The following is a 12,537-nucleotide window of genomic DNA, read 5'->3' as shown; positions in this document are numbered from 1 at the left end:
ATAGGCAAGGCCTGCCCTTTCGCTCTGGCGTTCAGGTGGACAGGGGACTAGGCCAGTGCCTTCCCCATCCTTGAGGAGACGTGAGAGGATCACTGCAACACCGCCCGTGCCCTGGGATGGGGAGTAATGGGTAACTGTCCCTGTTTCCCCGGGACACTCCCTGCCTCCGCCAATGCTGCCACATCCTGGAGGAAGACGGCATCTGATTGCCCATTCCTCCAGGAGGTGATTCTGCGAGTTCAGGGCCGGGAGTTTGGTGGCAAGCCCACTTCTGCCCTCTGGACAGGTGGCCAAGGAGATGCTGTCCCCTTGGGACCAGAGGCACAGGAAAGGCCTTCCTTCTCGGACTCCTTCCTCAGATTGGAGCACGCTCCCTTGCCCAATCGTCCCCTCATGTCTCCTTAGCAGCCAGGCTTCGTCTCTCTGCACAGGGAGCGGGTGACACTTGTCTTGCCGCAGGCCCGCTGTTCCTGCCAGGGCCGGCTCTCCAGCTTCACGACCGTTTCCCGACCCCAAGGCCAAGGGCTCCTTCTCTTCTCCTGGGGCAGCGTGCTGCATTTTCCCAAGACAGGCTCCTGTGGAGCCCAGTGACAGACATGTCCCTTTCCTTAAGGCTCTTTCCACAGGCGCAGGCACGGTTCTCTCTCAGGCAGAGGGGATGCCCAGGCATAGAGGATTTCGCTCCATGCGGGTTTATTACACCATGCTGTGGAGACAAGCTCTGGCAAGGAACCGGCAGCATCCCACACACCCGACTCTGATTTCCCAAAGAATGCTGTGCGTTCCTAGAGGGGATGCCCGTGCAAAGAGTCTTTCGCTTAATGCGGGTTTCTCCCGCCATGCTGATAATACTAGGCTAAGGCAAGCAGCAACAGCAACCCACAGAACAGACTCTGATTTCCCAGCGACGGCTATGCTTTCGCAGAGGTTTTCAGCTTGGCACGAATCGCACTTCGCTGCTGCTTCCTCAGCAAGGCTTTGTTTGTTCGCTCTGTAGCGGCAGGGAAGAAGAGCTGCGGGGGAGCTGGTGCCTCTGGGACGTTGCTTTTCCGGGCTCCAAGATCGCGCCCGGGTTTCACCTTGCTAAGCCGAACAAATAGACACAGACACAACCCTGCAGCAACGTGCGTGGCCTATCATGGCACTCTATGCCTATTACCATCTCCTGGCTTAGGTAAGGCTTTGCCGTTTCTCCGGCGATCAGGCAGACTCGGGGTCTAGGCCAGTGCCTTCACCACAGGAGAGAGGAGGCGACAGGATCCCTGCACAAGGCCCGTGCACTAGGATTGGGAACTGTGGGGTACTGTCTCCACTCCTTCCGCGGCACACCCCCTGCCACCCACAACGCTGCCACATCTTGGTGGAACAGGGCTTCTGACTGCCGGTTTCTCCATGGGGTTGTTTCTGCGAGTTCCGGGTATGGCACCTGGTGGCAAGCCCAAGTCTGCCCTTGGGACAGGTGGCCAAGGAGATGCTGTCCCCTTGGGACCTGAGGCACAGGACAGGCCTGCCTTCTGCCCAGACTCCTTCCTCAGAGTGGAGCACGCGTCCCTGCCCTAGTCGTCCCTTCATGTCTCCTTATTAGCCAGGCTTTGTCTCTCTGCAAAGGGAGCGGGTGACATTTGTCTTGCCACCGGCCTGCTGTTCCTGCCAGGGCAGGCTCTTCTGCTTCCCGACCGTTTCCCGACCCCAAGGCCAATGGCTCCTTCTCTTCTCTGGGGGCGGCGTGCTGTGCCTTCCCCAGACTTGTTTCTGGGGAGCGCGGTGACAGCCGTTTCCCTTTCCTGAAGGCCCTTTCAGATGTGCAAACATGCTTCTCTTAGGCAAAGGGGTGCTAGGGCAAAGAGGATTTCGCTCCATGCGGGTATCTTCCACCATTCTGCGGGGACTAGCTCAGGCATTCAGCTGCAGCATCCCACACATCCGATTCTGATTTCACAACGAATGCTGTGCTTTCCCAGAGGAGATGCCACAGCAAAGGGGCTTTCGCTCTCTACGGGTTTCTCCCATCGTGCTGCGAACGAATACTAGGCTAAGGCAAGCTACAAAAGCAGCCCGCAGAACCGACTCTGATTTCCCAGTGACTGCTATGCTTTCGCAGAGGTTTTCAGCTTGGCGCGATCCACACTTCACTGCTCCTTCTTTTGCAAGGCTCTGGTCGTTCCCTCTGTCGCGGCAGGGAAGAAGAGCCACGGGAGAGCTGGTGCCGCTTGGGCCTTGATTTCCTCGGCTCCAAGTTCGCACCCGGGGTTCACCTCGCTAAGCCGAACTAAGCAGACACAGCCTCGACCCTGCAGCAGCGTGCGTGGCCTAGGATGGCACTCTGCTCACAATGCCATCTCTCGGCATAGGCAAGGCCTGCCCTTTCGCTCTGGCGTTCAGGTGGACAGGGGACTAGGCCAGTGCCTTCCCCATCCTTGAGGAGACGTGAGAGGATCACTGCAACACCGCCCGTGCCCTGGGATGGGGAGTAATGGGTAACTGTCCCTGTTTCCCCGGGACACTCCCTGCCTCCGCCAATGCTGCCACATCCTGGAGGAAGACGGCATCTGATTGCCCATTCCTCCAGGAGGTGATTCTGCGAGTTCAGGGCCGGGAGTTTGGTGGCAAGCCCACTTCTGCCCTCTGGACAGGTGGCCAAGGAGATGCTGTCCCCTTGGGACCAGAGGCACAGGAAAGGCCTTCCTTCTCGGACTCCTTCCTCAGATTGGAGCACGCTCCCTTGCCCAATCGTCCCCTCATGTCTCCTTAGCAGCCAGGCTTCGTCTCTCTGCACAGGGAGCGGGTGACACTTGTCTTGCCACAGGCCCGCTGTTCCTGCCAGGGCCGGCTCTCCAGCTTCACGACCGTTTCCCGACCCCAAGGCCAAGGGCTCCTTCTCTTCTCCTGGGGCAGCGTGCTGCATTTACCCAAGACAGGCTCCTGTGGAGCCCAGTGACAGACATGTCCCTTTCCTTAAGGCTCTTTCCACAGGCGCAGGCACGGTTCTCTCTCAGGCAGAGGGGATGCCCAGGCATAGAGGATTTCGCTCCATGCGGGTTTATTACACCATGCTGTGGAGACAAGCTCTGGCAAGGAACCGGCAGCATCCCACACACCCGACTCTGATTTCCCAAAGAATGCTGTGCGTTCCTAGAGGGGATGCCCGTGCAAAGAGTCTTTCGCTTAATGCGGGTTTCTCCCGCCATGCTGATAATACTAGGCTAAGGCAAGCAGCAACAGCAACCCACAGAACAGACTCTGATTTCCCAGCGACTGCTATGCTTTCGCAGAGGTTTTCAGCCTGGCACGAATCGCACTTCGCTGCTGCTTCCTCAGCAAGGCTTTGGTTGTTCGCTCTGTAGCCGCAGGGAAGAAGAGCTGCGGGAGAGCTGCTGCCTCTTGGGCCTTGCTTTCCCGGACTCCATGTTGATGCCCTGGGTTCCCCATGCCAGGGTGAACTAAGCAGACACAGCCACAACCCTGAAGCAGCGTGCATTGCCTAGGATGGCACTCTATGCACACTACCATCTCCCGGTGTAGGCAACTTTGGCCTTTGGCACTGGCCCTCAGGTGGATTCGCGGGCTAGGTCAGTGTCTTCCTCACAGGAGAGGAGAGGCGACAGGATCCCTGAACACTGCCCGTTACTGGAATGGGGAGCTTTCGGGGATTGTCCCCACTCTTTTCCCGGCACACACCCTGCCACCCACAATGCTGTCACATCTTGGAGGAAGATGGCACCTGACTGCGCATTTCTCGAGGGAGCTGTTTCTGCGAGTTCCGGGTATGGCGCCAGGTAGCTAGCCCAAGTCTGCCCTCCGGACAGTTGCCCAAGGAGATGCTGTCCCCTTGGGACCTGAGGCACAGGACAGGCCTGCCTTCTGCCCAGACTCCTTCCTCAGAGTGGAGCACGCACCCCTGCCCTAGTCATCCCCTCATGTCTCCTTAGCAGCCAGGCTTCCATCTCTCCTTACAGGGAGCGGGTGACACGTGTCTTGCCACCGCCCTGCTGTTCGTGCCATGGTAGGCTATCCTGCTTCCCGAGCGTTTCCGGACCCCAAGGCCAAGGGCTCCTTCTCTTCCCCAGGGACGGCGTGCTGCGCCTTCCCCACACTTGCTCCTAGGGAGCGCAGTGACAGACATATGCAACCATGCTTCTCTCTCAGGCAGAGGGGATGCCCAGGCAAAGAGGATTTCGCTCCATGCGGGTTTATTACACCGTGCTGTGGAGACTAGCTCTGGAAAGCAACAGGCAGCATCCCACAGACCCGACTCTGATTTCCCAAAGAATGCTGTGCTTTCCCAGATGTTGTGCCAGTGGAAAGAGGTTTTCATACCTACTTAAAAATTGCATAATACCACACTCCTAGATCATCTCTGAACGCTCTAAAATAACCCTTCAAAAGAAATACATTTTTAAAAATAACAGATTTTTTGGCAAATAATTTAATAAATTAAAAGTTTCATTCATCTATGTAGATCATAATAAGTGTTTTTAATAAGCATGTAATTATAACTCTGAAGTGTGCTAAAATGAAACCACCTGCTAAGGGTGAGAGAACAAAAATAAATATCATTTTTCCAAATAAGAGGAATTGATTACCTTTGAATCAAAGCATGTGGATTTGTTCAAACTGGCAATAAAGGAATATGGAGACACAAACCATAGAGAGTCATATTTTAGATTTCTAAAAGACTTCGAAGTGAAGAGTTTACAGTTTTTTAAATGCTACATAATGCTACATAATGACAAGATGACAGGTTGTGACAAATAGCATTTTAAAAGCTCTACTCATAATGGAACGGAAGGTGTCATTTCCCTATAATTTTATATATCTCATTACTTTACTATATCTGGATACAACATATTACCAAACAGATGTTCAGCAAAGACTAAATCATTTTTAATTGAACATAATAATTTGAACCTACATCTATTAATCATTTTTTTCGATCTAACATTTATAGTCTCGCTAAACATTTTATCAGTTGTCAACAAAATTCAAAAAAGTAGGATAAAAAGTCGTTTTTGGAAAAGTAGATTTTTTTCAAATTTGCATTTAAATGAAAATATTTGCTGATATTTTTAAAACTTTAAATGTAATTTTATATATCTGACCTATCAGATGATATAAAATTTTTGGAGATAATATGACATATTTTTTGATCTTGGTTGAAGGTATTAATTAAGAGCAACTGTATTGTATTATTTGTATTCTGATATCTTAGTTAATAAACATGAATATCTTGTATAAAATGTTTTTTTAAAAATTTTATTTATTTACTTGACAGAGATCACAGGAAGGCAGAGAGGCAGCCAGAGAGAGAGGAATGGAAGCAGGCTCCCTGCTGAGAAGACAGCCCACTGTGGGACTCAATCCCAGGAACCTGGAATCATGACCTGAGCCAAAGGCAGAGATTTTAACGCACTGAGCCACCCACGCGCCCCAAAATATGTTTTTTTTTTTTATATACAATTATAGTTCTTGCCAAAATATGGAACTAGCTGGAACTGAATGCCTCCTTCAATGTCAGCTCTGGAGAAATTATGCAAGTGTAATATGGAACTATTTCAGATATTAACCAAAAACAAAGAAATGATGAGAAATTCCTAAAAAGACTCAAAGGTGCTCTTGACTGGTATGTTTCAAGCTCTATTCCTGGTTTGAAGACGGGTTTTAACAGGCCTGTCACTGTAGAAATCAGCTGGATGTTTAGAGGCTATCAGAACTGTACAAAAACCTTGAAGGGGTAAAGACTTGAAAATTCTTTAGAGAGATTAGCTCCCTAAGGCATTATTCCTCCACACATTTTCCTCCAATCAATTAAGACTGATGGATGAGGGGCACCTGAGTGGCTCTCTCATCACGTGGGTGGTGGGTTAAGCCTCTGCCTTCATCTCAAGTCATGGTCTCTGGGTCCTGGGATCCAGCCCCACATCGGGCTCTGCTCAAAAGGAAGCCTGCTTCCCTCCCTGCTTGCCTGCCTCTCTGCTTACTTGTGATCTCTCTCTCTCTCTCTTTCTCTCTCTCTCTGTCCAATAAATAAATAAAATCTTAAAATAAAAGGCTGATGGATGATAAATTATGAAAACTGCTCCCTCCAAATGATGCTTCTTCATAAGGATTTAAGAATTTAAAATTGTAAGAATTTAAAATTGAAACTTGATCGTAGGATTTATCTTATAGAATAACATCAAGTGAAGGCAGTTATTATTAGTTCTTAAGTATTTGTGATTCTGAATTCTTGGCCTCATTAGTAAAGTTATTTTTAAACTCTCCCATGGAGTGGTGATTGGCCTTCAGTCTTTCATTGATGTACATCATTGGGTCAAATGAGATGTGTGTGCCCAGATCTATATATAATCTTCTTTGTATTTCACTGGAGATGGCATTTCTGAGTTTTGTTCAATTATATTTTGACAGATGTTTTAATAGTCACTTCTAGAGTTGGCACTGGAGAATATCTTCCTTTTTTTCTATTCCCGATTCTCTGAAAAAACCTAATTCACATTATCACAGTGATACCACAATTCAAGTTTTTCCAAACAGTATAGCTGCAAAATAGAAGGAAGCTACTCAGAATGTAATACTATTGTGAATGATTGAGAAAGAAAACATTATTATAATTAAGCTACCAGGTTTCAATGTATTTTATTGTTGCTTAGAAAATCCTACCCTACCCAGACTTTACAGAGATTTGATGATCCTAAGAGGAGCTGAACTCATGGACCAAAATATCTATGCACATAAAAAGTACAATTACTTACCTAAAAAAAGATGATGTGGTTAACTTTATATGGCAATCCAAGGGTTATTGGAACAGGAATTTAAAAAATAGCTTAGAGGCGCCTTGGTGGCACAGTGGATTAAGCCACTGCCTTCAGCTCAGGACATGATCTCAGGGTTTTGGGATCAAGTCTTGCATCAGGCTCTCTGCTCAGCAGGGAGTCTGCTTCTCTCTCTCTCTCTCTCTCTCTGCCTGCCCTCCATCTACTTGTGATCTCTCTCTGTCAAAAAAATAAATAAAGAAAATCTAATAAAAAAAAGAATGACTGTACTTTTAAAAAATAGCTTAAAAGGGGCGCCAGGGTGGCTCAGTGGGTTAAGCCGCTGCCTTTGGTTCAGGTCATGATCTCTTGGTCCTGGGATCAAGCCCCACATCGGGCTTCCTGCTCAGCAGGTAGCCTGCTTCCCTTTCTCTCTCTCTTTCCGCCTCTCTGCCTACTTGTGATCTCTCACTGTCAAATAAATAAATAAAATATTTTAAAAAATAGCTTTAAAGTATATGATAAAATAATGATATACATATAAAAAGAAAAGAAAGATACTATACTGTGAATATAAATTAAGTGAAAATTGTTGAAATAAAGAATACAATAAATGGAGACTAAGATGAATATAGCTGTAAAATGAATAAATGAGTTGGGAAAAACAAACAAACAAACAAATTAATGACTTCTGCCCAAATGCAGCAGAAGAGAAAAAAAAATAAAGAAAATATTTAAATAAGTACTGAGATAAATTTTGGAGAATTAAAGAAAGATAAAAGATACCAGACTTAAAATGATGCCAAACATGAGAAATCAGAAACAAAACAAAACAAAAACCACACACACAAAAAACCACTCATGTACATTATGGTGAGTTTTAAGAATATCAAAAACAGAGAAGAGCATAAATGATGCCCAAGAGAACAGATCACCTAAAATGTACAAGAATAATACTGACAGCAGAATTCTCAATAGTAATACCATATAAAGGAGACAGCTGGGTGTTTGTATAGATGGAAAAGATATTTGAAACTAGATATTATACATCAAGCCAAATTATTGATTAAATTTCAGAGAACAGTAAAAATACAATGAAGCATGTTAGGTCTTCGAACATTTATCACACAGAGACACACATTTTAGAAAACTTCCTTGGAGGACAGCTCAATTTAGATAGAGAAAACAGAATTATGTACTCAAAGGCACATTTTGAAGGAAGGATTGAATATAGTCTGCACTGCAAATATTCTTTAATCGTATGTTCTGAATTTCCTAAATTTAAGAAGTATTTGTTCAAATATTTATCTTTAAATAAACCCTAGGGGACTTTTTCTTGGATTCTGGAAAATCAGTCCATTTGGATACAAATCTTTTTGTCACTGATGGAAATTTTGATAGCCCTTAACTGTGGAATGCCTAAAGTATTATTACAGCAATTGTGATTTGCCAATACATGGGTGATGTGTGTGTGTTGTGTGTGTTTATTTTTATTTTTGATGGTTTTACTCTTCTATGAGATTTTTAAGTAGACATAATTTTAATAAATTATGATTTGTTGAAATTTATCTGAGGTTATATATAATAAAATGAAATTTGTGTGAACTAAAGAAGTGCGTCTCCATTTTTTTTGTTTCAAGAGTAGACTGGTCTTTAAAAATTGTCCAAAGAAGTACATTATATTTATTATTAAATTTGATAATATACAATAAAGTATTTGTGGTCATATGGAACCATATCAAATTCTACTATTAATTCATATTAATAATTACCATAAGAGGAAAAAAGGATATTTTTCAAAATGAAAATTAGCGTATTTTTCAGAATATGATATAGTGTTATTCACTGAACAGAGGGAACAAAGGTCAAAGTTTAACACAGTTTACAGAATGTTTTAACATAAATTGAAATTCAAATCTGACCAAATTTCACAGTTTTAAGTAAAATGATAGCACTTTACATCCTTGAAAAGTGGTAAGTGACCCAAAACATTGCTTAGAAAAACAAATTTAACACTACACTAGTCTGAGATGGTTAAGTTATGGTACAACTTGCCATTGTGTATCATCAAATGGTATATTTTTTTCTTTGGGTCTTGTCATTATATTTTCTTTTAGCCATTCTGGTAAGTGTGTAGTGATATCTCAGTGTCATTTTAATTGCATTTCCTTGATGTCTAATTATGTCAAAATATGTTATTTGGATGTTTAATGTTCTGAGCTTTCTCAGTTCAAGACCATGAAGCCACTTAGGAAAAATACAGTTGCAGATGCACTCATAGACCAACTCTTATTTCGAAATAAGAAGAAAGATTACTACCCATTCAAACAAAAAATAGATTTGTTATGCAGTAGGGATTTTATAAATTACCTGACACAACTTATATAGTAAGATGAAATGGGACAGGCGGCTTCTTGCAGCTATATACAACATCATTTTAATTTCAATTTTCAGTATAATTTTTCCAAGGTATACACAGAATATATATTTAATGTAAATTGTGAACACTTTAAACTCTGTATATGAAAATTAATCAATTGTAAGTTTATAACAATCAAAATTAACGGAAGTTTATTTTAAATTAGTTAGATTTCTCTGCATTGCAAGACAGAATAATCAAGAATTGGTAAGAAAAAAAAAATCTCTGTAAAATTACCGGGGGTGCATTATAAAATGTTCGGTAACCGATCAAACTCACAATTTGGATTGAATGGCAAGTGGGTTTTAAAATCTGGAACTCATTGTCAATTTTTTTTTTCTTCATTGTGTCTTAATAAATTACTGTGTTCATTTGCATGGAAGTGAAGAAAAACGCATGACATTTCATCTCAACACTAACACTTTTAACTGGCAACTCTGAATGTACTTTACAGCAGTGTAACAAAGTAAAGATCAATGATGTTTCATGAAATATTTGTTATAATTCTCAAGGAGATAGGGAGTTTGTGCAAAAATGCAAATCACTTTGCGACTAAACACATTGTTTATTTCAGCTAATTTTAAGAAAATATGCTAAGACTCTCTCAAAAAAGGAAGCAATGATTTAGGTTTTCCTTCAAACTCCTTATCTAATCCTGAACCAACAGCACATAGTTCAAAGAGCAACTAATTTGAGCAGCTCCAATTTACACATTTCCTAACAATGCTTAATTTAGTGGAATTTCTGTCCAATTATGTTAATTTGATATAGTGAAAGACAAACATTCAAAAAGATCATCCTTAATTTTTATAGATTGCCAAACTCTGCATTTACTGAATAACGCCCAGGAACGTATTTTCAAAAACAAACAAACAATGCCAGAACCACTATTAGGTCATCTCTAGGCAGAAAGGGACTCAGAGCCTACATTACTCTCTCCCTGAAAGTATACTGTAGGCACTGAATCTACTACCCTGAGTCTGTGCTACCAAATTCCTTAAGTTAGAAAGTTTTAAAACCCGTCTGTGTGGGAGTATTTCATTTACAGATAGAGATTTGGTTGTTTATACATTTTCATACTTGATTTTTAGGGTGTAATAACTATGTTTTAAAATTCATGGTGGTTTTGAACACTGTTGGATAATTGTGCTAAAATGGTATATCCATTCCTCCTAGGAAACAGAAATTATAGAAAGGTAGTGCTTTTCAGATCTGACATCTTTGAGTCATTGCAGTTTCAGTATAAATGCAGTAGGAAAAGTGACATTCATGTTTATGATATTTTCTATAAATAAATTAGAATGTACTGGAGGCCTGATATAAAGTGGGATGCCTAAACTTCAGTAAGATCTTGTTTTCAATTCAAAATAAATTTTATTTTTTATTTTTTTATGATGTCCCTCAATTTCAGATAAGCACCCCCCTAAGGTCCACTCCATTTTTTAAAAAGATTTCATTTATTTTGTTCGACAGATAGAGATCACAAGTAGGCAGAGAGGCAGGCATAGAGAGAGGGAAGAGGAAGCAGGCTCCCTGCTAGGCAGAGAGCCCAATGGGGGGCTCGATCCCAGGACCCAGGGATCATGACCTGAGCCAAAGGCAGAGGCTTTAACCCACTGAGCCACCCAGGCGCCCCCAAAATAAATTTTAAATTGAATTATGCACTTCTAAGTTCAGAGACAATAAACATCAACCAACACAATTAATAAATTCTATTTCTTGAAATTTCGGGAACATTGCTAGTCTCATCTCCTGGAAGAACAACAGCTAAAATTTGTGGTCATGGATTCTTGCTAAAATATCACTTTCCCAAAGAAAATTAATGTTATGAATTTTCATTGATTGCTATTGATCATGAAGAATATATCAACCACGATAAAAAGAGTAGGAAAAACATGATATCTCATCTGTAAGGGCATGTGGAAAGTAGGAAATGCTAATAAAAATAAGTACCATTATTTCCTAAGTTAACATAATATAACAGAACAAATATATTTCATAACAATATTTTCTAGGCTCATTCTGATAACTCTTTTCTACATTCAAATTTAAAAGTTGAGGCATGTGATATGTATTACACCAAAAACATCCCAAGGAATTCGTTAAAAAAAAAACTCTTATAAAGGAGAAATCCAAAGGAATTTCTTTTCTAATTTAAGTAACAAATTATGAATCGACTTACCTATTTCATCACAGTGTATCAGGCACCAGTGATATTTTTTAATCGTCATACCTGATGCAATAGTTACCATCTTTCAGACATACTGATCATGAACAAGCAAATAAACAAAGCATAAATATAGGACTACTTCAGACAATCTTTTCACCACAACATAGCAATGAATAGAAATCATACATGCTCTGTAATGGACATACAGATGAGATAGAAGGGGATGGGTGTTAATATATGCAGAATCTTTATTAATTACATTGTAAAACATAATATGGAAAAACAGAATACAATTTTAGAAATACCCAGGTCACCATCATTGTTTTATTTTTATATGTGTAGATAAGGAGTTTAATAAACAATCCATGACTATTCAACTTCTTATATTTTGAAAATTTTAGCAAAAGTAACAAACCTAGCAACTAGAAAATTGTATCTATCTCCAAAGTACATCTTTGCCAGCATGGTAGAGGAAAAGCAAAACAAAATAAGTAAGAAAAGTTTAACATTTCACAAGAGTTTTACCTTTATTTTTTATTTATTATTTTTTATTTTTCATTTATTATTTACTTCTATTTTCTACTTTATTTTAATGAAAATGTCATGACCATAACATAAGAGCAGAATTAAACCAACATGAGAAATTATTTTTTCATAAGTTATAATAAACTAGCTTGGTGATTAATTCAAAAATTATATTACAAACTTCAGTGTTCTTGCAGTATCACTGCATAAACAAATGAGTCAGGAGTCATAAACTAATGATGATTCTAAATGTTATTTAGAGAGACATTCTGTTCTTAATATATTTCAAATATTCTACACAAGGCAAAGTGGATCCAAGTAATCTGTAGGCAAAATAAGATTTTAGAGAAGTATATATTTCCAACAGTATTTATAAAATATTACCTTTATGTAAGGCATCATCCTGGACTTTGTGGAAAACACACAAAGGAGTAAGAAGTGGCCCTTCAAGAAACATATACAATATCAAGGTTTAACATGAAGCAGCATGTCTTCTCTAAGTAAAAAAACATTGTACCAACTGACTTTACTGAAACTTTATATTTATTGCTCTCGTTTTAGTTCATAGTGTCCTTCTGCATGCAGGCTGCTATAATGAACATGATATAGACTTAATAGCTTATAAAGAACAGGAATTTATTTCTCACAGTTCTAGAACTGAGAAGTTCAAGATT

The sequence above is a fragment of the Mustela lutreola genome, chromosome 6 (genome assembly GCF_030435805.1).
Source record: "Mustela lutreola isolate mMusLut2 chromosome 6, mMusLut2.pri, whole genome shotgun sequence".
NCBI lineage: Eukaryota > Metazoa > Chordata > Mammalia > Carnivora > Mustelidae > Mustela > Mustela lutreola.
Note: the sequence above shows the minus strand (reverse complement) of the source record.